This window comes from Mastigoproctus giganteus, chromosome 7 (genome assembly GCF_048544385.1).
Source record: "Mastigoproctus giganteus isolate SK-2022 chromosome 7, ASM4854438v1, whole genome shotgun sequence".
Taxonomy (NCBI): domain Eukaryota; kingdom Metazoa; phylum Arthropoda; class Arachnida; order Uropygi; family Thelyphonidae; genus Mastigoproctus; species Mastigoproctus giganteus.
Genome location: NC_143581.1, coordinates 87,187,969 through 87,212,288, shown reverse-complemented (window position 1 = coordinate 87,212,288; position 24,320 = coordinate 87,187,969).

Sequence of the window (24,320 nt, the reverse complement as noted above, 5' to 3'; positions counted from 1 at the left end):
CATGACCATGTCATCTCGACGAGGATGTGGACGCAGTGATTAATATGGAACTTAGTGTAAACAGCTCTCATGTTTAATTGAAACTCTGTCTAGCCGGTAATTGAATAGCTCCGTGCTAATTGACTACATGTCCGGCTGGACTTGAGGTTCAGGCCAGTGTTCCTTTCTCCACCAAAAGAAAAAAAAAAACAAAAAAAAAAACAAGCAAGGTGTCGCTCTTAGCCGCACAGGGTTGCGCTAACATTAAACTAAACTCACGACTCCAGTTTCATGGCTAACAGACTCGCCTCGACGTGCACATCTCGCGTTACGAGCTCACTTCAAGCGACCCACGTCCGGCCCCATTAAATAGACTCCGCTCTTCGGTACGCTCTGAAACTTGGTTTTGCTCAAGTTCATTACACAGAAGGTGACTAAAGCCGGCCCCGCTGTTCCTTTCTCCCTTTTGTCAGCCCTCCCCTAACAGTACACAGTTCTCTACTTCCGAAGTTTGGCTTCGGCGTGTGTTTGTTCCGGGAGCCGGGAAGCGCGGCCGCCACATTTGGGGAGGGGGGGGGGGAACGATCTAGGCGGTGTCGTCTATGATTAACAAGGATATTCTTGCTGCGTCTGCACACACGTGTATATACACAAAACAGAAAAAAGGAGGGAAAAAAATTGCTTTAAACTTAAGCGAGATAGGTTATCAATGTATCAAAGTTTCACTTTTTTTGTTTTATTAATTAAAAAATAGAATTGAATTTAACAAAAATTAATCATGCAGTTCGGAAATCATTCAAAACATCTATTAAAAAATCAAAAAGAAATGGATTTGAATGTTATTATCATAGGTTAAAAAATAATAAGTATAAAATTACACTTCTTGCCTAACATAGCCAAGCGGTTAAAGCAGGAGAATAAAGCGCATTTGATTTAGTAGTTCTCTGACCATTGTAGCTGTCCTATAACCATATGTAGCTCTGACTATATACAGCTGTCTTGATATATAAACAGAAAATTTATTTATTTATTTTATTAAAATGGTGCTATATTGCTCCTTGTATATTATCTGTAAATTGCGAGTGTTCTGAGGTCGATTTTCTGTTTGATGTAAGAAAAAACAGTTTCCGGGGGAAAAATCATGCTACTGTCGCCTGAGACCAACTAACTCAGTCACGTTGTGAAAAAGTCCCATAAAAATTCCTCACGTCATCGTCGGGACTCGAATTCAAGTCTTTACAACACGGTGTGGAGAGGACGGCGATCCAACGAACTGTGCTACAGGCGAAGGCAACCATCAGAGACTGAGAAGCTTGCTAAAATAAAAACTGAATGGCGGGAACATGGTCATAGCCATAAACATTTATGCAGTCCCAGTACTCAAATTATTATATTAGGGTCACCCGTAATTTAATACATCTACCCATATTTGTGTCTGTAAATTGCGTGTGTTCTCTGGTCGATTTGCCTGTTTTGCTGGACGAAAAAAACCCCCAGTTTCTGGGGGGGGGAGAAATCTTGCTATCTACGCCTGAGACCGACTAACTCATCCACTGAGTGAAAAAAGCACATTAAAGTTCCTCGCGTCATCGACAGGATTCGAACCTGGGCCTTTTCCTCCCAGTGTTGGGAGGACGGTGACGATACCACTGTGCTACACGCGCAGAGTGCAACCCCAGTACTAGCGCATTTGGCCGACAGGGCTAGCCAGGTGGGTAAAGTGCCTACCTGGCAACCTAAAGGTTGCGGGTTCGAATCCCGCCTCGGGCTTGGATCACAGTAAAATGCAAAAACTTTGGGAGGTGTATTATGGCCACAGAAGCTGATGCACCAAAAAAAAAAAAAAAAAAAAAAGTACTAACGCACTCCTTCAGGATCATAGATTGGACCAACACCGAGCTTGAGGAAATTATGAGATCGACCAGGATAATGATGACCAAGAGTCGTCAACACCACTTGAAGTCGGCTATCGAGAGACTGACCACAGCCGGTAAAGAGGGAGGGAGGGGATTGACTGACTTCATTGAACAAGAGAAGACGGCGATTAAGAACCTGAGAGAGAGAGAGAGAGAGAGAGAGAGAGAGAGAGATAATCTTTTATTACCCTTCACGGCCATAAAGCCAGGGGCTTACAGTTTCCCAAACTTGCGAAAATTGAACAATTATTTACAAAAAGGTAATTTTACAAAGAAAACATTATAATACAAAGGAGAGAACTCCTTACGAGAGTTAAATCTGCTTGAGCTGGCTTAACATCGAGATAAGAGCACCAGCTCAATCAGACAGGAACAGGTGCAAGGTATACATCAGTCATTGCTGATTAGTCCTACTCGTCATAATTTTTTTCCGGTAAGTCCGGTCAGCAGCGAATTTGTTCAGGTCGGCGTCCAGTGCCTGGGTTTGCTTCAACATCTGCTGAGGAAGGAACCTGTCCGAGAGATGGAGTCGTGCTGAATGCGAGTAGAGCTCGGGATTGGCCCTAAGGGCAGCAGGGGGGATCCTCCAGCCACAGGTATCCCAGAATGAAGGTGTTGCCATTATGCCTGTTATCATCTTGACTGTTGCTAGGAGGCGTTGGTCATCGATTAAGGTGGGAAGCCGTGGAATTCCGAGAGAGTTGGCAAGCTGTGTGGTACGAATCAGAGCTGGAAGGTTGTGCTTCCTGTTGGCCCACTTTAGGAGCCAGAATTCTGTGGCAAAGAGTGGTTTCTTTATTGACGGTGCCGCTGACGCCCAAATTTCAGCAGCATAGAGTAAAGGTGGAAAGATAACTGTTCTTATGTACCTCACGGTTATCTTTTTATCTGTGATATGAAGGAGATGCTGTTTTGCTATCCACCCGAGTCTTGAAGCACGTGTGAGGAGCATATCCATGTGGGCGTTGAATCGAAGTTTTGGGTCGAATACAACGCCCAGATCACGATGGCTGAACACAATTGGGATGAGGGTGTTGCCAACCGAAGGCTGGAGAGAAGAAGGAGTTTGCTTCAATGAATACACCATGAATTCGGACTTAGCAGGATTGATCTTGAGCCCAAACTGGCAGAGGTAAGATGTGACTGTGGTGAGAGTGTTGTTAATTTCCACTTTTACCAGATCTAGGTCTTGACCGGGAATGATGGGAGTGAGTATCTTGATATCGTCCGCATAGCTCAGTAGACATCGAGAATGTGCAACCAGTGGGAAGATAATGGATGAAAACAGAAGGCCCGAAAGGACCCCTCCTTGTGGGACTCCTGCGGTGACGGATAGTAAGGGTGCGATCTCCTGTATGAAGCTTTATAACTCTGTTATTCAGAAGAGAGGAGAGAAAGCATAATATGTTCCCTGTGATCTGGAAGTGGCATTCCAGGAGAGTGAGAAGTTGGTTTACTTGGACGGCATCAAATGCAGCCTCAATGTCTAAGTAAGTCACAGCTAGTTCCTGCCTATTCTCCAATGCTGACAAGATAGTATTCGTGGTGGCTAGCAGATTGGTGATCGTTGATCTGTTTGGAAGGGAGTAGTGAATTTGGACTGGATTACTGGGCAAGATCTGCTTAGTGAGGATGGGGAGTAAGGCCTTCTCCAGGAGCTTCAGCAGGCTGGAGGAGTTGGAGATGGGTCGGAAGTGTTTAGGTTTTGATGGCGACTGAACTTTGGCTAAAGGTTTGATGAGATAGTTTTTCCACTGCTGTGGGAAAATTTTGTTCGAGAGTAACTGGTTGAAGATAATTAAAAGTGGCTGAATAATGTACAGACTTAGGCATTTGAGCATGAATTGGGGAACTCCATCATCACCGGTGGTAGACGAGGCAGGTAGAGAATTGATGGCTACGATCAGCTGTTGTTTTGTAATCTGAATGTTGTTCAACACTTCTTGCTGGATGGGCTCTGTTAGTAGAGCTAGATCTGAGTTTGGCATAGGAATACGGTTAAATCTTGTGACGAAATCGAGCCACAATTCAGGATCAAGTTGTAAAGGAAAATGAGGGTTCACTTTCTTGTATGGAATTTTTCCTTTAGCCAGCTCACGGTTAACATATAATTTGATTGCGTCAGATTTCAGGCGATTAAAATGAGCCCGTGCCCTTGAATAAACGATACGATCATTGACATTTTGAGATTGTTTCCATGTGCGATGGAGCTGTTGCTTCAGCTGGAAACTCATTTTGAGTTCAGAATTCCACCAAAGTCTTGTATATGGACTGATTGTGATCTTTTTAGAAGCAGCATATTTGGCAACCGTGTTGATCCAGTTTGTGAGAATGTTTACAGCTAGTTCTGGGTCACAAGTCTCTAAGGCCACCCAGGGAATGAGAGAGGCGGCTCTGATGCACTTATCTACGTCAAGTAAGTTGGGGCTAGTAATGTCAACCTTTGTTGTTGTCCTTCTGGCTTCTAATTTGGGGGCTGGCAGATATGCGGTTACATGCATCGGGACATGATCAGAGTCAAATGACGTTTCTGTAATGTAATCAAGGGTGGGATTACTTCCAGGAAAACACAGCACCAATCTATCAAGCCATAAAAAAGATTGACAAATGGAACTCAACCTCAATAATGAGACCACACTCACAAAGAGAGCAGAGAAAGATGGGCGAAGAATTCACCCCATGGTAGAAGACACTCCATCGAGACCGAATGATTCATGTTGGACATCCAGGATCAGGTAATCAACACTAGGAACTACAGAAAATACATCGCCAAGGACACCAGCGTAACACATGTCGTCGATGCCACATGGCCACAGAAACAATCCTGCACATCACCGCAGGATGCAGGGTGATCATCCAGATGAAATACACTCACAGACATGACCAACTGGCCCAGATAATACATCAGAATCTAGCGCAAAAATACCAGCTGATCAAAGAAAGTTTACATTATTACAAGTACGACCCTCAGGCCACACTATAGACGTCTAATCACAGACCATACTGAGGCCGGGCCATAATAACGGACAACACGAACCCACACAACAGACTAGACATAACCCTCATCGACAAGAAGGAAATGATTACTTGCCTTATCAATATAGTGATGCCCAACACCAGCAACCTTCAAAAAACTATGACTAAATGATCAGGAAGTACTCGGACCTAATACAGGAAGTCAAAGGTACGTTGCATATGGAATAAGTAATGACCATCCCGATCATCGTGTCAACATATCGGCATAGCGCCTAAGAACCTCCATAAGAAGTCAAGAACACAACAGGCTTCCCAGAAAACACTTACATGGGACTCCAGAAAGCCGCAATTCTGAACACCTGTAGGATGATAAGAGAGCTCCTTGACCAACAACAACAACAATAATAATAATAATAATAATAATAATAATAATAATAATAGTAACCACACACAGCTGACCACCCCATGCACTTCATACACTTCATTTGGTACCAGTACCCGTCAAAGGGTGGGAAAAAATCCAATACAAGGAAAAAAAGTTTTAATATAATAATTCGTATAATTATGAACTTTTTTGGAATCTTCTACCCACCAAGAGAACGGAAGCTATATATTGACTCATCGATGTATGCGTCTTTGATTTGGTGTTTAATGGCGCATATGCAGCTGAGGCCATAATGCGCCAAGTCAACATGCAGATGCAGCCCATTCATGCAACACAGATGCAGCCCATTCAGCACACGTAATAGAACCCTACGAAATATTAAATTTCTTTTGAAAATAAAAATAAAAAAAAATTAGTACCCACATTCGATAAGCGAATTACGCACGTCGTATGCTTGTACTGAATTTTTCTAATTTTTTTTTTCTGTCTTTACCCAGGGTGATTACAGATCATACTCGAGACTCCTCATTTGTATGGCAAGCTCGTGGTTAATGGTTTAGTTTTATGACATCAACGGGTGCTGAAGATTTGATAAAATATTTAAAATGATAAATACAAGATAGATATATATTCAGTGTTTGATGTTTACTATTTTTAAATGAAGAATTGTTTAAGAACTGTATTACTATAAAATGTTAAACCATGATACTCCTTGTGGCTCACCTCCTCGTCGTATAGATTTGCAGTATGCAGACTTTCTATGCAATTGCCTTTCTGGTGGAAAAGTGGCCAGGAACAATTTTCCAACACATACTGCACAAGCGTAACATTACAGAGTTCTATCATCGCAGTGGTAACAAGGCGTAGTTGAAGTAGCATTCCGGAGCATTCTGGCCCTGCACACTGTTCAACAAAATTAACACAGCAAAATATTTTTTTCATCAATATTTTATTGTGAACAGTGTCGCCGAAGTCGAATATTTGATATAATACGCATCCTTCCATGCAAATACCGAGTATCCAATAGAAATCGATCTACCACCTTACAGAGCCGCACATTATGCAAATTATTCATGCCTATAAAAATCCGGGTTGCGACCACATCAATTCATTTCCGTTTTTTGGCTTGTTCAGTAGGACAGTCACATCTCCAGTACTCAGGATGGCAAGTGATTGTCGTTTAGACGATTCTTTGAGATGGCGGGCCGTTGAATGACTTTAACCGGACAGTCGCAGGCGGATGTGATACGTTGGCTTAATGTGTCATGGAGTGTCGTCTCAGCACTATGGAAGCAGTTTAAGGAGACAAGAACCATTATAAGAAGAGATAGTGAAGGTTGCTCGAGGGATAGGTCAGCTAGAACAGACCGCTATCTGGCTCTGAGAGCAAGCCAACCCTACGTTGTCCTATCATCAACTGTCACTTGAGTTTGCTGAGGCCACAGGTGAAAAAATTTACAACCGGACTGTGTTAAGAAGGCATAATTCAAGTCAAGGAAGCCTGGAAGGAAAGAAGGAAGCCAGTGGTTTGTATCCCATTAACACCAAACTACCGCAGAGCTCGTCGAAACTGGTGTCATGAACATGTGACTTGGAGCACTCACAAATGCTATACAGTTTTCTTCTCTGATGAATCCCGTTTTAGCCTACAAACAGTCTAGACCATATTCTATCCGGAAACAACGAGGAATGAGGTACCATCCCTCCTACATCAGAGAAAGGGACACTTATAGTGGAGGCGCATGCTAAAAATATCTTAGTTAAACAGAATCACCAACACTGAAATCTTGAAAGAGAAGGAAGAAAACGTGAATTGTTGAGTTTAGTGAAGAGAAAGAAAACTGCCTACCTAGCACACATCCTTAGAAATGAGAAATGAATGTTCTCGTATTGGGTAGAATAATGATCAAATGCCGCACCACTCTTCATATTTTTGATAGGGGTACCGTAACTGCGCAGAGGTACCGACAACAGTTCATTGAACCCTATGTGCGACTTTATAGGGATGCGGTTGGCCCAGATTTTAGCAAAAGTAGGCATAGCGGAGTAGTCAAACTAATGGATACATTTGTACGCACGTTTGAGTTTATCGTAGTTCAAGGCCATATAACTGCTAAATAAAGTAACGTTCTTACACTGAGTGATCACTGAATTATGACCACCTCTATGAAAACTAAATGCGACCCGTTGACCACGTGAGGTACGAGAGTGCGCAGTTAGTCGATCTATGTAGCATAGATAAGGTGTCAGAGGTTCAGTAGGTAGTAAAATTCCGAGCGTGATAGATAAAAGGAAGGATTTATCGGACATTGATAAATCACATTAGAAAGGACAGATTGGACATTAGAAAGGACAGATTGGACATTAGAAAGGACAGATTGTGGGTGCTCGACAAGCTGGTGCCTCGATTTCCCAAAACGTCTGAACTGGTGGTGTTCGAGAGTCGTCGGAGTTAAAGTGTACCAGGACTGGCGTCAAAACGGTCAAACAACGACCCGACGGCAAAACTGCAAAGATTAGCGAAAGGTTGAAGTTAGAGGAGGGCGCCGGGTCCGATGACTCGAACAGGAGCAGCACTGCTGAAGAATTGACTACCCAATACAACATCGGCCAACACGGAACAATATCTGGCATGACCATGCGTCTCACGCTCGCACGTATGGGCTATACCAGCAGACGACCCCTACGGCATCCTCTCCTAACCAAGGTTCATCGGCATAAAGACTCGCCTGGTGCAAAGAGCATGCTAGTTGGGCATTAGAAGACTGGAAGAAAGTGTGCTAGTCGGATGAGTCAGGTTATTTACTTCAAACCGTGGATGGTCGTGAAGTGACTTGGCGTCAACAACATGAGGCTCTTCATCCATCATGCATAGTATCAAAAGTGCAGGCCGGTGAAGGCGGTTGTATGGTGTGGGGTATGTTTCACTGGCAGGAACTTGGATCCCTGGTGCATGCGGAACAACGTATCAGTGGTCTCCGCTATCGTCAACTGCTTGCTGACTGTGTATGAAGCGCATTGTCTTCTAAGATGACAATGCGCCGAGCCATTGGGCACTTGTAGTGCAGGAATGATTTGAGAAACACAGTTCTGACTTCCAGCATATCGATTGGCCTCCGAACTCTACCGATATCAATCCCATAGAGCACTTGTGGGACACTATGGAAAGGCATATCAGGCGTCTGGATACACCAATCATCTCTATACCTGCATTGCTGACCGCATTACACACAACTTGGTTAGCCATACCTCCCGAACGCTTCCGACATCTTGTTGAATGAATGCCACGTCGGATAGCTGCTGTACTGAGGGCAAAAGGAGGACCTACGAAGTATTAGGTAGGTAGTCATAATTTAGTGATCACTCATTGTATATTCTCTGTATCTTGTGAACTCCTCTGATCTTATGTGGCCATCCCGGATATAAACAGAAAATTTTATTTTATTTATATCTTGTGGGAACAATTCTTATAGAGATGTACTGTGAAACGTATATAACTGTTGTTCGTGTGCTGTCCACCATACGCTTGCGTAATAAACTTTTACACGACCTGACAACCTTCTGATAGAAGGTACTTGTACAGCACCTGGGCTGGTGGAACACAGTAAGTCTGGTAAGTATGGAATAAAGGCGCCAATGTCTGGGGGTGCCGAAATTCAAAATTTTTATTATAATAATATTTAATAAAAGTATCTCAAAGGCGCCAAATACATTCCTGCCTAGAGGCGCCAAAAACCCTATGAAGTATTTGCTCTTCAATATTTGCAGTTCATTGATATCTCCTTCTATCAATGGTTACTCGCAATGGTTTCAGCATACTCATAACAGGCAGCAAGTGTTTTAAGATTTGCTTCTCGTCGAGTTGGAAATTATTCCTCCTATCTGCAGGGTGCAGCTGTTGCTCTTGGATACCTCTCCCCGAAAAAAAAAAAGGTAAAGATAAATGTAAGATAGTTACATTAAAAAACAAACAAATTATATTGCTGTAAGGTCCAGACTCGTTATAATACATACATTACTGTTGACAGTACTGGTGCATGTAGGAACTTACTGAATTACAACACAAGAACACAGCATCTGCTAAACCTTCATGCCGATATCTTACCATTTAATGAAAGTTTGATTTATTTCCAAGAAACATCATATTATTTTTCCAAGTTACAAAGAACTTCATTGAATCTAGAATTACGTTTTAGCATATTTAGTTTTAAACACATTTTGCGTAAATTCAGGTCTACGCACACCGCCATCTAATGGTCATAACAAGAACTATTTCATAATTCAGTATGGAATCTGCTTTACGTGACTTTAAACAATAAAATTATTATTATTATTAAACATTGGTTAAGAGAACTAGAACCCAGTGCGTGGCATAATGCAAAAAAGGTTTAAACTCATGCTATCTTACCTAGAAGAATTAATGTGACAAAAGAGGAACCAAAAATATAAATAAAATAGAATAAAAAGATAATTTAAAGCCCAACAAATATGGAATTATATTCCACAGTAATGATAATTTTTAGAACGCTTAGATTACAATTATTTATCGCATCGATCTACATAAGATTTTTCTACTCAGAATTTAATATACATTTTCTACTGATAAACATACGGTTATCTTTATTGCTGATGAAGACAGGTACACGAATATAACATAACTATTATATTATAAATCAACAGGGATTACCTGTTGATTAATTTTGATATCATATGGATTTCAGGAAAGCTTTTGACACTGTTGCGCATGTAACACTATTGTACAAAATTGGAGCAGAATGGTATTAAGGGTAAGTTGCTACATTGGATAAAAGGATGGTTAAGTGGGAGAAGACAGAGGGTGGTAATCAATGAGTGCTGCTCTTCTTGGACTAATGTTATTAGTGGAGTCCCACAGGGTTCGGTGTTGGATCCATTGTTGTTTTGTATATTTATCAATGATATTGATGAAGGTATATCAGGCTTAATGTCGAAGTCTGCAGATGATACAAAGGTTGGCAGGGTTGTTAATGACAGTAATGGCAGTGTGCTACTGCAACAGGATCTAGATAATTTGGGCAGATGGGCTAAGAAGTGGCAACTGAAGTTTAACCTTGACAAATGCAAAGTACTGCATATGGGTAGAAGTAACCCCAGAGAAACGTACCAACTGTGTGGTGCTACACTTAAGGTGGTAGAAAATGAAAAAGACGTGGGAGTAATTGTGCAGTCAGATATGAAGTTTTCTGAGCAATGCAGACAGGCTGCCAGGGCAGGTCATGGGGTTTTGTCAATGATATATAGGAATTTTGCTAGCAGGGAGAAGGAGGTAATTGTCCCTCTGTATAAGGCAGTGGTCAGGCCACGCCTTGAGTACTGCGTACAGGTCTGGAGGCCTCATTTGAGGAAGGATGTAGATTTGCTTGAGGGTGTACAGAGAAGGGCAACAAGATTGGTGAGGTGAATGAAGGGATCCTCTTATCAAGAGAGGCTTAAATTCTGCAAAATGCAGTGGCTGGAGACCAGTCACCTACCTGCGCGGTGATCTGATTGAGGTGTATAAGGCCTTGAATGGGTTCAGCACGCTGAATTCTGATGGGATCCTTCCACTTGTTCAGATTACGAACCTAAGGGGGCATAAATTCAAATTAAGAAAAGACAGATGTAGAATGGATGTGCGGAAATTTGCCTTTAGCCAGCGGGTGGTTAATTGCTGGAACAAACTTCCATCTGTCGTTGTGGAAGTTGATAAGCTGAATAAATTTAAGGAGGAACTGGACAGGCATTTGGAGGGAATGGTGTGTTTTTTTTGTTTTTTTTTGGCTGATGCTGCATAAGCTCATACACTTGCTTTCTTGCATCACATGCCACTACTACTACCTTTATTTTAGATATAGGAAGCTTCTTTTCCAACTCTCCTAGTCCAACTCGCTAATAATTCTTGAGGATGGCGATATCTATTTTGTAAACCAGGTGGGACATCTTATTTCTTTTGGTCCAATAGCTGGACTTTAGAGTTTTATTAGAGGTCTAATAAAACTCTAAAGTCCAGCTACAGGACCAAAAGAAATAAGATGTCCCACCTGGTTTACAAAATAGATATCGCCATCCTCAAGAATTATTAGCGAGTTGGACTAGGAGAGTTGGAAAAGAAGCTTCCTATATCTAAAATAAAGGTAATCCCTGTTGATTTATAATAGAATATAGGAATTATCGAGCACTTAATAGCTCTTAATTATCATAACATAACTATATAAAGCAGTAAACGATGCAAGACAGGAATTAATAAGCGGCAGAGTAGCATATCATCAAAGGCTTAAGAGGGAAAGAGGAATAACTAGGTGAACTGCTGCCCAGTACCCAAGCTGCGTCGGGCACTAAAGTTTACTTATAAGTAGAATTGTAAATAAATTGTAATATACAGTATTACAATTTACTTATATATTCGGGCAATCTAGGACCACAAAATTGTACCCAATCCCAGGCACTGAAAATGCTTAAAGGAGCCCTGGTTAGGAGCAAGAAATAAATAAATGAAAGGTTAGATGTATGAAACCAAGAATAAACAGCAGATGCCAACTTAAAATTTACTTATATTCAAAATTTTTAAAAGGGATAACTTCAAAAACAGTCTTTAAGTTCACTCCTAATCACAGTCTACCGTGCACAGACTGGAGGAATCTCTAAAGTCCTCTTCAATCGAAGCTATTGTTAGGCGGTATCTGGCGGAGAGAGAGTAGGGGTTTTCCCGCCCATGCAACATGCAAATCGGCAGTGAGCACACTCGTGCAGACAACGGCGCAACATGGTCTAAGTCTGATGCGCCTAAAACCCATCAACCCATTACCGTGTGTATGTATATATATATATATAGAAATCTAAATTACATCCCTTTATACAAATTAATGAGAGCTGAAGGTCACTTGCCGCTTAAGCTTCTCTTTAGCGAGCGCTACTTGGGCGCACTCTACGCCTCTGGCAGTAATTGCCTTGCAGCGACCACCTGCTTTTCACAGCATTCACTTTCCAGCTAATTTGTACAATTGTATAAAAACCTATCTTGCAAACAGAACAGTAACCGTCAGTGCTCCGTACTGTTCAGTCACCAGACCAATCTATAGAGGATGCCCACAAGGCTCAGTACTTGGTCCATTTCTCTGGAACGTGGTGCTCGACAGCTTTCTAAACTTCGACCTTGGTAATGTGAGATCACAGGCCTATGCGGATGACCTGATCCTGATGCTGGCGGCAGACTCAAGAACTCAACTAGGGATCTCTGCAAACCATGCTATAAATATCCTACAAGACTGGGCCACCCAAAATCACTTAAAGATATCCCCAACCTGCTCCATCCTACTTAAAGGTTCTCTCAATATCAGAAGGCCTCCCCAGATAAAGATTCAGGAAACAACAATTAAGCTTTCCACCGAACTTAAATATCTTGGTATTCTGCTGGATAAAAATCTGTCATTCACACCCCATCTTACTTACCTCCGAAGCAAAATCAAAAAATACTCCGCACTAATAGCTAGAGTCACTCGTCGCGACTGGGGACTTAAGAAGAGGACCCTAGCCCTCTTCTATAAGGCAGTCTTCTTACCAGCAATAACATACGCATCAGGAATCTGGTTCCACAAGGCGGTAACAGCAGTAAATAAAAGGAAGCTAGAGACAATTCAACGTTCAGTCCTACTGACAATCTCGAGAGCCTGCTGTACTATAAGCACCCACGCCCTCCAGGTCCTCTTGGGCGCTCTCCCCCTGGACCTGGAGATCGTCCGCTGTGGGTTGCTTTATCAACTATCCAAAGGAAAATCAATCACCTGCCTAGACTACACAACTTATCTGGCAAACGATCTTAAACTCGAGAAAAAACGCCTTCTCACCCACCTACAGCAGGCCTGGCAAACCCGCTGGACGACTTCGACAAAAGGGGAAGTCACCCGAAGATTCATACCGGATAATCAACTAGTGTTTCCCAAAAGCCCAAACTGGTTTTCACCGGGACTGCTGACAACTTACCTGCTCACGGGACACGGCGCAATAAGAGCAAAACTCTCCAGTTTCGGATTGAGTGATACCCCTCTCTGCCACTGTGGACAGCCAGAGACGTGGGAGCACCTCATGCACCACTGCCAACTATACGAAGACTTCCGCTGCCTCTTAATAACTAGAATACGTTTCTCGCCAATAAACCAAGACCAATATCCCCTGGAGAGCGAGGACAACTATAAAGCCTTAACGCAGTTTGCGCAGGATCTTTTTACTAGAAGAAGAACATACCCACAACCTTAGCTGGAATTTTCCCACAAATTAACCACTCGTCATCCACAATAAAGATCCTTACATGTGTCAACCAAACAAAAACCTAACAGCTACAATCTGAAAAACTAATCATTAACTTAACCTGGATCTGACCACTGGCTTAAACTGGAGTCATTATCTGGACTTGACCACTCACACGGACGGGACAACATGTCCCAGGAATGGCATACGAAGACCTGACAAAGACATTGTGCAGTTTGCTGCCGAAACATTAGGCGATCTGAACCGGGTACCCTCACTTGGTTCACTTTCTTTCCCTTCCCTTGGCAGGGAATGGTTACTCTGTAGCCCCCCCTGCCATCCCCTATCTTTACCTGGTGAGGCATGGGTCTGCCCCGCCGACTTTTGGGGTTATCTTCACTATTGACCCCATATTTCTGTCTTTCACCCCCCAGTCTTCAGTCTCCCTTCCCTCTCTAGCTATCTTGCGACTAGCGTTTGACCCTTGCCAAAACTACACAAGCTCCACACTAAAATTTAAAAAAAAAAAAGAACTCTAACCCGTATAACTTATATCTCGGCCTGACCCAATTTCTAGCGTTTCTCCCCCCACCTCCATTTCTTTTTTTTTTTTTTTTTTTTTTAGGTCCTAGCCACTGAAATCTCAGGAAATTAGGTGGCAGGACCTGCCAGAGTAAATAGTAAATTTCTAAAATATTGGTGTACATGGTATGCCTCCACGAGGTATAGTGTGGGCAACGGTGGGCCTCATTTGAGACCCAACGGCTAAAAGACCAGATGAACAACGGTACAAAACATTACACGCCACAATATCCACACACTTTTAAACCTCTGGCCTCTACAGTGTTCTGTATAACACCACAATGTATATTACGCGGAGATGGGGGGAACCCCTGGTGCCGTTAGACCCTAAACACACTATACACTCATATTGGATCGCCAATATGGCTGCCGTTGTGAACAGACGTGTGTTTCATCGCTCCGCGAAATTTCAGTTTAAAAAATGTGTTTTACTTCCGTCAGTGCCATGAAATGTATCCTCACTTGAAGACAAACTGTACTGGATTCCACTGGTGAGAAACTTTTGACTATATATTGGGAATTTGGTCAGGTTGAAGCGTTATTTATCTGTATCCTTTGTTGCCAGACCGCATGGTCACCATGTCGCTGACAACAGGGCTATAGAGAGGCTGCCGATATAACACGGCGGCCGCGTTTCCACCTGACACCTTGACTGGGGAGGTGCTCCAACTAGTGCAAACTGAGCAGTTGTTGTGCTCTATCAATCTGTGCCTTTACCGAATAATATCACCAAAGAAATATGACTTTAATGTGCCCCCTCCCCCACCATAAACTCTCCATAGAGAGAGAGAGAGAGAGAGAGAGAGAGAGAGAGAGAGAGAGAGAGAGAGAGAGAGAGAGAGAGGGGCTATCTTCGCACCTGTGCTTCTACCAGAAATCTGAATGCCATGAACGTCTTCGCCGCTACTATATATCCCGCTGGGAAAGTAGTCCCGTCCTTTTAGGAGCATTTCTATATCCGACGTTTCCCCTCCCCCGCTCCAAGTGCTGTGGGGAGACCCAAAACTTCCACAGTCCACTGTGTGCCTTCAAATACACCCACGAACTTGTGGTTGGCATCAATCGCCATCATTTTTAACAAACCATCTAACCCCAACATTGTGAACCCGATTAACCGAACAGTCCCGGTAATCCGGAATCCACGGATATGGAGGGGAAAGACAAGCAGAAACACTCCCTGACAGAGACACAAAATGATGATCCCATCATTATTGATCAACTGGAGGATATAGAGGACACCCGACCTGGGACCCCCCCCAACCAAGCGGAAAACCCGCAAGCGATTGGTTCCCGAACCGGAACGGGAAACACGATCTCGGGTTGAAACAAAGGAACAGCCAGAAGCCAATGCATCGCAAAAAGAAAGAAATGATGAAAAACAACAAGAACTATGTCTGGACCATACCATACCAGAAGGCTCCGTATACGAGAAAACTCTCTTTCTGAAAACGGCCCTCGAAACCATTTTTAAGGAGAATCCCAGTAGGATATCGTCTGGCCTAAGATCACAGATTGTCACCCTCTTTCACAAGATGGAGACAATCCTGCATGACACACATGTTGAAAACGAGAGAGCCATCACACGGCTACACGCCTACATCGAATGCGGGGCAAGACAAATGCCACAGCGCGCCCCGACATATTCAGAAGCGCTGAGGACCCCCAACGGAAACGCAACAGACAACAACGCACCAGAAGAGGAAGACGCTCCTACCAACACCAAACCTGGTGATACTTAGACCGAAACAAACAGGAAAAATTCCCACAAGCGAAGACCTCAAAGCAAAAGTAATAAATAACATGAAGGAGGACCTGAAGCTAACACGAATAAAAGGTATGAGAAAGATGAGAGACGTAGGACTGGTAATAGAGACAGAGACGAGGCAAGAAATCCAGAGCATCATTGAAAACCCCAAGATTGAAGCCCTTGGATTAACTGCCCAGCCGCCCAAAAGGAAGGGACCAAATATATTAATTTATGACGTTAGCCCAGAAATTACAGCCACCCAGATATCTGAAGAACTTTACCACAGAAACCTCCAACGCGAGATCCCGGACAAGCAGCCGCAAGAAGTGATAACACCAAAGTTCCACATAGAGGCGAGAGGAGGCTTAAAAAACAGCTGGAGTGTGGAACTAATCCCGGAAGCGTGGCAAGTCCTAAAGGACCGGACAAGGGTCTACATAGATTGGGGAAGCTATCGTTTTCGTGAGCGGGTGGCAGTACCGAAATGCTTTAGATGCTGTAAGTTCGGCCACTCCAGCCACGTCTGTTCCCAGACAGTCCCAACATGCGGACATTGCACTGAAAATGGCCACGTATATAAAGAATGCCCACACAAAGACAAGGAAGCCACATGCCCAAATTGTAAAACAATGAAACTCGAATATACACACTCAATCAGGGATCCTAACTGCCCAATCTATATAAAAGCCAAGAGCACCTACCAAAACAGAATCGATTATGGGTACAAAAATTAAGAAATATAACACAACCATGATCAAAATAATAGAAACAAATGCCCAGCGAGCAAAAGCGGTGGCTGACCAGATTCGGGTCAAGGCCGATGAAGAGAACATAGACGTTATTATATTACAGGAGCCGTATGTCCATGCAAGGCGGGTGGCGGGCTACCCATTACAATATAAAGTGATCCACACAGAAGAAGACACCCCGTGGGCGGCGGTATTGGTCAGAAACAAGAATATTACCGCAACAAGAATAACGCAACTATGCACGGCTTCGGCAGCCTGTGCCCAACTCATCACAGCACTGGGTTCCCTCTATGTGGTGGCTCTATACAGTAGACCGGGACAAGAAATAGAGATCGCCATAAACTACCTTCGCTACCTACAGAACATCCTGCCAAACGAAAGAATCATAATAGGCGCGATTGTAAACTGCCGCTCCCCGCTATGGTATAGCGCTACAGATGATAGAAAAGGGACAGCATCTTGAGAATTACCTGACAGGATCACAGTTAGCGGTCCTAAACCAGCCACACCAGTTACCGACATTCTGTAACACCCTCTGGGAAGCCACAATCGACATATCCTTAGCCACTAGGAACCTGGCGAACCACGTGGCCGACTGGAGGGTGGAGGAAGCCTGGACCACCTCGGATCACCGAGTTATAACTTGCACAATAACAAGAACAATGACACGAGCAATGACAAGAGCAACAACAATCAACCAACGATGCCATAGATATGCAGTTGCCAAAGCGGACTGGCCGCTATTCAAAGAACTACTGACCACAGCGATCAACAGTAACCCACTAACCCTGAACCCATTGAACAGCCCGGACGACCTGCAGAAAGTTACTACGGAACTGATGACAACTATCAGTAACCAAGCAATAGAATTTGGTAATTGTGAAATTTTTTAAACTGTTTCCCAATATCCTACTGAATATGTACAATAAATGCTTCCTCGAAGGACTTTTTCCCAAACCCTGGAAACTAGCTCTACTGAAAATTTTATATAAACCTGGAAAAGTCAAAACAAACCCAAGGGCGTACAGACCAATATCCCTCCTGGCTAACTTAGGGAAACTTTTTGAGAGATTAATTTCTCCCAGAATTGCAAGCATGTTATCGGACCAGCAATTGTGCTCAGATCATCAACACGGATTCAAAAAGGGTCACTCGACCGAAGATGCTATAATTTCTCTTCTGAAATACATCCAGGATTCTCACAGCAAGTATGTCTTGGTGGTGTTCGTGGACTTCGAGGGCGCATTCGACTCGCTCTGATGGGAGAGCGCCCTCGGGTCGCTACGTTCAGCCATGTGTGATAATCATATCTACCAAATTATGAGATCATACTTTCAAGACAGACAGATCAAGGTTTGTGCCAAACACCTGACTTACAGCACGACTGCTTCCAGAGGATGCCCGCAGGGTTCAGTCCTGGGGCCTCTCCTCTGGAATGCAGTCTTAGACCGCATTCCTGGGGCCTCTCCTCTGGAATGCAGTCTTAGACCGCATTCCAGAGGAGAACAAAAGATCCAAACAATATTAGATGATTTATCCAACTGGGCCAATCTAAATAAGCTCAAAATTTCCCCTACAAAAACGAACTTCATGGTTTTTCGAAAGCAATTCAATTATGGCAGACCTCCCAGAGTTATCCTAAATGGCTCACAAATCCCCTACGTATCCAGCACCAAGTACTTGGGACTTACAATCGATGACAAACTAAACTTTCATACTCACGTATCCAAAATTTCTGAGAAAATTAAAAACTTCACTGCTGGAATTGCAAGGATTTCCAGAAAAGAATGGGGCCTCAGCAAAAAGACGTTGTCTTTATACTATAAGACTATCTTCCTACCAATTGCTGCGTACGCAGCAGGTGTTTGGTTCTGGAGGGTCTCAAAAACTAAGACCAGGACTAAACTTCTGTCATTACAGCGTTCGGTGTTGCTCACACTTCTACAAGCTCCTCAGACGGTGTCGAATAATGCCCTACAAGTTCTAGCAGGAACCCTGCCTCTGGATCTTTATATCTCCTACAGGGGTATGATCTACAATCTCAAAAAAAGGAATTTCTGTAAATATTTTTAACATTGTAACAGACCCTACGAACAGAATAAAAGAGGAAAAACGAAGACTCTGGAAGGAACTCACCGCTGTTTGGCAGCAAAGATGGGTTGAAAGTGAACACGGTGAGGTTACACGAAGATACATTTCAAATGTTGAATTCGCATCGTTACTCACAATCTCAAAATGGTTTGTGCCTTGCATGACTACATCATATTTAATGCCTGGCCACGGATCGCTCAGGGCTAAACTTTTCGAAAGGAGCCTTGAGCCTGATCCTTTCTGTCACTGCGTAGCATCTGAGACATGGCAGCACGTTCTCTTTGAATGTAATGATTATTTGAATGAAAGACAGGTGCTGCTGAGTAAAATAAATACTCTCTCAGAAAATAATGTACATTTGCTCATCGAAAATTCTGATGTCTTCACTACATTTCAACAGTTCTCTGCGGCAGTTTTCAAGAAAAGACTTGCGGCTAGAAACTCTACTGCGGAGTCATAATGATTCAGATTAACTCACTTTTGGGAAGAACATATCGGAAGATAGCCATCAACGCAACAGGAAATGACAGGTAGCCCCCTTTCTCCTCTAAGTGATGCTGGATGGGATTCCAAGAAGCTTTGTGTATAAACGGGCCTAAATTATTAGGAAGCTAACCTCGAAGAATTGTAAATAATTGCTTAGCGTACAGTTAAAAATACCCATACTTCTGCGCATCCCAACACGCTTCTCTCTCATGAAATCTTATTTAAAAAGAAAAAAAAATAAATAAATAAAATAAGATCTTCTCCCCATAGGATGAATCCTGCAATAATCTGAAATGCCATCAAGCCAATTGAACACAAAAAACTCCAATTTCTGCTCTCTGACTGATGTAATGCTACACGTATAGAAAATTTATAGCTACACGTATAGAAAAACCTTCTGCAAGAACGCTAGTGTTACTGCGAGTGCTTTAATGCATGCTGGGAACTTCCTCTCCTGCCTAAAGATCAGGAATACCATGTGAACTTTCTACATGGAAATCGCATCGAGGAACTTCTATCGCCCAATACTCTACAAGCTCAGATTCTACCGGGGAAGAAATTAAATGAGACTATATTTCCTGAACAGTTAGACTACTGGACAGTCTTTACAATTACAGTTGGTCGTCGACTTACGACCGACTTCCGTTCTGACTGACAGGTCGTAAGTCGATCTGGTCGTATGTCGGCCATATATTTATTAACAGTATTTTTTAACCTTTCTAATCTTTTTATCATCTTTATGATTTATTTTTATAATCTTTTATTTTTCATTTTAAATACAGTAATGTTTTTATCTTTTACTTAGCGATACTGAATATACCTTCGTTTCTACGCCTAGGCTATCGCTCTCTTTCTATGAGGTTAAATTCAAACGTTCTCTACATTTTAATTGGTTTATTATTCATACTGTTTATAAAAAAACAAAACTACAATCTATAATTATATTGTACATAATGTACTGTAAACACAAAAATACAATCTAAAATTAATGTAAAAATTAATACAAATGAAATTTACAAAATCAATTTTCAATCTTTGCTTGTGCTGGGTTGTGCATCGTCAGGGCCATGTTCTTGGTTTGAGGTAGGAAATGTTTATTTATAGAGACATTATGCAAAGAAAATCTTTTTTTAAAAACGCTTAAACCACCCCGTACTAGCCTGAAAATCTTCTGTGTAATCGTCTCCGGCGCGTGAGTTTAAACTGAAACAAACTTCTAGCCTTTGCTTGGACTGTGTGAAGGCTCATGGGTGTATTTTTTTGTATTAAATCTTCCATCCACATAAACAACAATTTCTCCATTTCATGGATGGGTTCCTGTCGTTGTTTGGTTAAAATTGTAGACTTAATAAGTGCAGAACCTTTCACAGCTTCCCGAATTCTTTCTTTGTCCTTAAGTATCGTCAATACCGTGGAATGTGATAACTTCAAGTCACATGCTATCGTATTCACTTTCTTTCCGCCTTCATACTGCTGGATAATTTTCATTTTACACTCTAAATCAATAGTTTTCCTTGACTTTTTAGCTGGCGTATATGTAGATGAAGTCATTTTCCTTTTACTAAACATTTTATACGTATTTCAGTAGAATTTTAATTAATACACCACACGCAACAGATACTTGAAAGCGACTGGGTGTATGTGAGAGAGAGTGACCGGGTGTATGTGCCTGGTGCTGTCTTCAGGCCTCCCGTCATCGATTAATTAATTTATTATTATTATTTTTTTTTTGTGGTCGTAAGTGCGGCCGGTCGTAAGTCGCATAGGTCGTAAGTCGACGACCAGGTGTATATAAAACAGAAATACATGTAACTATTGGTAAGTAACAACTAATGTTGCTGTAAAACGACTGTAAATAATTCTCAAATTCTGTTGCTAGAACTGTCAAACAGAGAGACTGGTAAATCTCACTGTAATGTAAATAGTGTAATCAATATTAACAGTTTATTTCCTTGTTAATGCTAAACTTAATAGGATAACTGATATATAATGCTACTGATAACTGCAGGGTTCTTTAAAAATGTTTCTCTTGGCTGTGTGACTTCAATCGGTTTTTGGAGCTCCAGCCTTGTTTTTTTTTTTTTTTTTTTTTTTTTTTGCGGGCTCCCAGGCCTGGGCAGCCTGTGAGCGGGATAGCGGGTACCCACTGGTATTGCACTACCTCCAGTGGGTGTGGGATTTCGTGCACTTTGGCATGTAAAAGGTTTAAAAAAAAAAAACCCAGGCCGGGCTACTCGCGCCTGGGGACAGGCACCAGACAGCAGCTGCACAGGTATTGGCTGCTCCTTTGCAGAGGTCCTACATTCAATACGGATCCACTAGGTAGAGATGGGCTATGCCTAGGGGCCACCCTTGATACCACGACACACACACACACACGTGTTTTGTACTGTGTTCCCTCAACTGTATTCTAAACAAAATATATATATATGCTAGGGTAATTATATATATGAGAATGAAAATGTACATAAAATTGTATATAGATTATTGTTTATGTTTCTTGAAATTGTACATAATATTTGGGTGTGTAAATAAATGAAAAAAAAAAAAATGAAAGTAACCAAGCAATAAGAAAAAAATATCCCCAACTGGGGGCAGTACCCTGGTGGACTCAAGAAATTGCCATGCTCCGGCGGCAAACGATAAAAGCAAGGAAGGACTTTCAGAGGGCCCGCAGATCATGGCCTGCAAACGAAGTCGAAGTGCTGAGACAACAATATAGGGAGATAAGAAACCGCTATACTGATGCCATTAAGAAGAGCAAAAGACGCTCTTGGGAGCTCTTAGTATCCACAGAAGGAAACGCTGACCCCTGGGGCCTAGTCTACAAGGTAACCACCAACAAAATGCCCAGAGGGGAGGTGAATGCCACCACTAGGACCAGGCAGGGAAACCTTATCACGACCTGGGAGCAGTCGATGGACAATATACTGGACACAATCTACCAGAAACCAGCGATGCCGATACTACCAGCACAGAGCGAAATATGCGAGAGCAATGCCAGTTACACTAATCAGGCAATGGAGCCCCCCTTTATCAATGACGAGCTCAGCGTGGCAGCTAGTCGAGTAAGAAGCAAGAAATGCCCAAGTCTCGACATGATTGAGCCTGAAATCTTAAAGAAAACTGTTGAATATGCACCGTACCTATTGCTCACCCTATACAACAGATGCCTGGAAGCCGCCCACTTTCCAAAGGCATGGAAAACGGCCAACTTAAAACTAATTCCAAAAAACCCAGAAAGCCCAGATGCATATCGACCCATCGCACTGCTCTCGGTGGTAAGTAAAGTATTCGAAAGACTACTTCACAGAAGAATAATTGCTCACTACGGAAAAGCTGGACTCCATGCCGCGAATCAGTATGGCTTCAAGCCAGGGACCTCGACAGTGGACGCACTGGGAAACCTACTCAGGACGGTGCAAGAATGTAGAAACAAGTACCTGCTTCTCATCTCGGTTGACTTTGCTGGGGCATTTGACTCACTTTGGTGGCCAAGCGTCCTGGCGAGGTTGAGGGAGGCACGGGTGCCAACAAACCTATTCAAGGTCATGGAAAACTATTTATCACATAGAAGAGTGGAGATCAATGTAGAATACCATAAGGTCACAAGAGAAGTGCACAGAGGCTGTCCGCAGGGGTCGGTGCTGGGACCACTCCTGTGGAATATGGTGTTAGATGAGTTCTTAGTGATGGATCTGGGACCCGTCAGGACACAAGCATTCGCTGATGACCTGATATTGACTGTGGGAGCGGATTCCCGGGCCCAGTTGGAAATCCAAGCAAACCAAGCACTGCAGCAACTCCAGCAATGGGCCACAAAACACCAGCTAACAATTTCACCCATAAAGACCTCTTCAATCCTGCTTAAAGGAACCCTGCAATTGCGACGACCACCGCAAATAAAAATTGACAATGTCACCATTAAGTTTGTAAACCAACTTAAGTACCTGGTACTGGACAACAACCTCTCGTTCCAGCTGCACCTAAAGTACATAAGAAAAAAAATCAGGAGCTATTCTGCACTGGTAGCCAGAGTTACTAGGAAAGATTGGGGACTCAAAAAAAGAGCCCTGACGCTATATTACAGGACAACGTTTTTCCCAGCAATTACTTACGCCTCAGCAATTTGGTTCCCAAAAACTGCACTGGCAGTGAATAGAAGAATTCTGGACATGATCCAAAGGACCATACTCTTAACTACGACGCGTGCGTGTAGTACATTGAGTACTCCAGCACTACAGGTACTCGCTGGAGCGCTTCCTTTGGACCTGGAGGTCGTTCGCACAGGTCTGCTATACTTGCTATCCAGGGGAGTGGCGGCCACACATCTGGACCACACAACTGACCCAGCGAACAACCTAAAAACGGAAAAAACTAGATTACAGAACCACCTGCTAAAATTATGGCAGAGAAGATGGACGGAGACCACCAAGGGCGAGATAACCAGAAGATATCTACCTGACCTCCAGAAAATCTACCCAAAAAAGCCGACCTGGTACTTCCCAGGGTACCATTTGACATCTCTAATAACAGGGCACGGACCCTACAATGAGACGCTGCACGGATTCGGACTCACTGAGGACCCCAACTGTACGTGCGGGGAGACAGAAAGCTGGAATCACATAGTGTACGAGTGCCCACAATATGAAGACCTCAGAGGGGTACTTATAACAAAAATAAGATACCTACCAAAAGGGTTGGAATCCCATTTCATAGATACTGAGGATGAATATAGAGCATGATCCCAGTTCGCACAAGACCTCTTCATCAGGAGAAGGACATTAATCACCATCTACAATGACTGACATCAAGTACCACTATTGAGACACCAGCCAGCACAATGTAAAGGCTGCAACTAAAGATGAGGGACACAAGCACAAGGACGGAGCTTGCCCCATGAGTAAAGAAACTTGAAACAATAGCTGCCAATAGCCATATGGCGATTTCTGTCTTTCTCCCCCCAGCCTTCTGCTTCCCCCCTCTATCTATACGCTAGCGAAAGCCCTACATACCAAAAACTTAACATATCTAAATTACCTTACGCCCTAACAAAACTAAGCGATTCTACCCCTACGTCGCCGCGTTTCTTTCTTTTTTTTTTTTTTTTTAAGGTCCTAGCCGCCGAAATCTCAGGAAATTAAGTG